At 41.1% G+C, this 3,955-nt stretch overlaps 1 protein-coding gene across 1 annotated transcript in view; it reads right to left on the bottom strand.

The window, feature by feature from the left end:
* Positions 1-3,955, bottom strand: part of PGAM2 (phosphoglycerate mutase 2) — an 18,826-nt gene that overhangs the window by 9,662 nt on the left and 5,209 nt on the right. The window lies entirely within an intron of this gene.

Genomic DNA, 3,955 nt, shown 5'->3' with positions numbered 1-3,955 from the left:
ATATATATATATATAGAAAATCAGTTTTTGGAAACCTTCATGTTTTTCTCTTCGTTTGGTTTAAATTAATGCAGATGCAGAGAATTATTTCTTGCAGATACTGTAATAAATGGGGCCAATGACATTGCTTCGTGTGATGATCTAAAGCACTAAACTTAGTACATTGTTAGCTGGAATGGAGGGAAGGGGGACTTTTATTACTTTTATATAGAAGTGACTACCACTATACCTGTTGTATTCATTATATATTTCTCTGATCATGGGATATTCTGCTGCTCATGAAAGCTTCCTGTGATTTTAATGGTTCAAGATTTCGCTGGAGCATTACCCAGCATTACTTTCACCAATGGGCAAATTGATAAGGGTAAAAAGGAAAGAATATATAGTAAGAGTGTAGTCACTCTTATCGACTCTCGTCTATAATCTTAAAACACCAAATTACAAAGTATGGAAAATTTTATAATGAATACTCATTTACCTATTGATCAATTTAGCCTGAGCACCCTGTTAAGGCCATTTGCACCCTGCCAGTGCACTCATCCATTTGTGTTGGTAACAATATTCCGAGCCAGTGGTGTACCACCTGTGGCAGTGCGTGGCAATGCCATGGAGTATGCTGGCGACACAGACACTCAGGACTGTCAGCTAGAGGGGCTGAGAGGTTCCAGAATTTAAATTGTTTTGTAGGGAAGAAGCTGGCCTTTCAGTTTCTTTTGGTTTTTCTGGATTGTAACTGGGATCTGGATCTCTGGAGATTTCCGGGTGGGATGAAATCTCCAGTCAGATGTTGCCGGTGATCAGGTGGCTGAGAGCAGCCTCATTAAGAGCCCAGACCAGAGCTCAAGGGAGGAGTTGGTGTGGTGTGGGCTGCAGGCACATGAGGGCTCCTGCTGGGAAGAGCGATAGGTTGTGTCCAGGAGTCAGGAGGACTCCACCCTGAAGCCAGAGTGGAGCCAGGTGGCTGTGCGTGCCACCTAAGGAGTCTTAGTGAGCCTGTGACACACGGGGGATGTGTGGAAGAGTCACATGGAGTACATGTGACAATCTTGAGTTAGTGAGACATTGTGATATTGTCTACTTGCTGAAATATAATATAAGCAGACAAAAAGTTATTTTCTCTTACAAAAGAAATAAAAGACTGTCCTTTTTATGTAACAACTGCTTCAAGAGTGGCCCCTAAGCACTCACCGTTTGTGCTAAATTCCACAAATATCACACACCCTAATTCTGCCCTCCCCAAATTCCATATTTTTTTACAGATATCCTCTGTATGCCATTAATGTCTGTAACTATATAGACATTCATCAGCATGTACTGCACACATGTGGCATCATTACCAACAACTGGTTGGAGACTCTTGCAGAACTTGGAAGAACCCCAAAACGTAGGTGGATACAAGGATGGGAATAATGGAAGTATCAGCTAAGTCAAATAGGCCCCATGCTTATGATTGGTTTAAAAAAGAATGGCACACCACCTTCCTTGTAGTAAGTAGCACAGATAGCTTACACGGGATGCTAAGGATCAATTAATACTGTGGTGTAAGAGTATGAGAGTTCTTTTAGGCTACTATCCTGTTCTTGCACCATTGATATCATTGTAACGGGACACTGCGAAGTGCAAATCTAGACATTACCCATGATGCTGTCACAACTCTGCACATTGGGATCTTCTAAGTGTGCTCATTTGCATTAAAAAGGGCTACTAGTTTTTAGCTGCGGTGGAAGCTAGTGCCTCAACCAGACTGATAAGTCCATAAGCTGCTCTGCTCTCCACAATTCTCTTTTTGCTGATAGGTTTTAGATATTGTCTAGCAGTATTTGTATAAAGCATCCTTTCTCAACCTTTTTAACATGGACGAACCCTTGAAATAATTGGTTTGAGGCCTGGTTCACACACGGGCGTTTTACAGCGCTGATCGACGCGCTGTAAAACGCCCAGCAAGTGAAATCCCATTATTTCCTATGAGCATGGTTCCCTCCTGGGCGTATTTCAGCGCGTAGGAACGTTTCTTTTACCGAAAATCACAGTAGAAACACGCTGCAAACGCGCATATTCCGTACGCCCAGGTGTGAACCCAGCCTTAGAGAACCCCTGCCAATAATTACTATATCTACAGTTCATGATACATTAGCATGATGGTCAGTGGGAAGAATGCTCCTAACATTTGTAGGAACATTTGTGGTCAGTGAGAAGAATTTCCCCTTCACAGATCCCTAAAAAGATCATTGGCTTCATTGGTTACTGATCTGAGAGGGGGGAATAACTAATTGCTCAGGGAACCCCTAGCAACCTCTGGAGGAAACCTGGCTTAGAAAGGCTGGTATAAAGGATTTCTAGACCTTCCTGCTTTACAGTGCTACATATAGGAAGCATTGTGAACTGCAATAGATGTTTATACACTGGAAGATCATTTGGATAGGAAGCGGCTTTGTTGTCTCCCATGTCCAGCACCCATAACTGTCAAATTTGGCAATCACCATGTTGCAGATCAGGCCAGGGTACAGAATTGTCTGTCCATGTATGGACAACTTTAGGGAGAAGTATGCATGTTGTACCCAAGCTTCCTCATTTCCTTCACCCCTTGATGGATTTCTACCATCCAGACAACTAGAAGGACATGTTGCAGATCAGGCCAGGGTACAGTATGGTCTGTCCATATATGGCCAACTGTAGGAAAAAGTATACATGTTGTACCCAACTTCCTCATTTTCTTCACCCCTTGAGGGTTTTCTACCATCCAGACATTAGAAGGACAGTGAAATCTAAACCGGTTCCACATGCACAAGAAGCTAATGCTTGCCATTTGCTATCACAGCCAAGTGTGCGTCCTGGCACCAGTTACTGTAAAATCGTATTAGGTCCAATGGCCCTAGTGCAGTCAGAGGCTTAATTCATGACTGTCAATGTAACAGAACACTGATTTCTGCATGCACCACTCAATGGTAACTACGAAAAAAATCAGCTGAAATATTCCTTCCTCAGAGCACGGTAGCCGAGATCACAGTGCGTAAATATCATTTAAAATTGATATATGAATTAACCTCCTGCTGTAACCTAGTGGTATAGAGGAATTAACTTTTAATACTGTATATACTTGGTAATCGCCTTTTTATTTATGACTCAGAGAATTCCATTACGAGAACACGCATCTTTTAATTGGCTGTGCATTTATGTGCTGAACGTAATAATTTTGTCGCAGTCAGTGGTTGGTCCGCGCGGTTGACAGCCTCTTTATACTCACCGAAACCCTTAGCAATCCCAAAGGCTACATGAGGGGGTTGTTGCCTAATGGGGAAACGTCAAGACACCTATGAAAATCCCAATCAGTTGTAGTTGATGTAGACTTTCAAATATTTGATTGCTTTCTACAGAAGGTTTGATTGATATATTTTGAGTGAATGCTTCACCCTGTAATTTGTCTTTGTTAGAACACTCTTCCTATACCGCTGTCTTTATCTCTTCAGTGGTGTCTTTGTAATCATAATACCTTCATTTTAATCTGCTGGATGGTTCCTCAAATTAACATGAGTGAAATATCCATGCACTGCTTGTAATCTTGAAGTACATGAGCACCCTAGAAGGTCAGTCTACCTAGACCTGATATTTTGGCTTTGGAAAGATAAAGGTAAAGCAGAAGTTGAATCTGCTTATATTTTGCCTTTCTTGGTTCCTCACTTCTTGGGCTGGATTTACTCTCTCTGCTGCCCTTAAGGCCAGGTTCCTCAATGCGCCCCCCTCCCTGCCAAAACACCCCACCCCAATGGAGAATGGAAACCAGATGGTGGGGGCAGCAGGGTTAGTTCTATTTTTTTTATCACTTTTTTAATTTTTTTAAAATGTATTTATTTTAAAAACTTTTACTCTTTATTTTTTATATTTTTTTATCTTATTTTTAAAATTTTTATTTTTTTATAATTTTATTGTCTTTTTATTTTTTTCTCATTATTGTTTA

Source organism: Nanorana parkeri, unplaced genomic scaffold (assembly GCF_000935625.1).
Source record: "Nanorana parkeri isolate BGI_ZX_2015 unplaced genomic scaffold, ASM93562v1 scaffold169, whole genome shotgun sequence".
Lineage (NCBI taxonomy): Eukaryota > Metazoa > Chordata > Amphibia > Anura > Dicroglossidae > Nanorana > Nanorana parkeri.
This window is presented reverse-complemented; position numbering and strand designations above follow the sequence as displayed.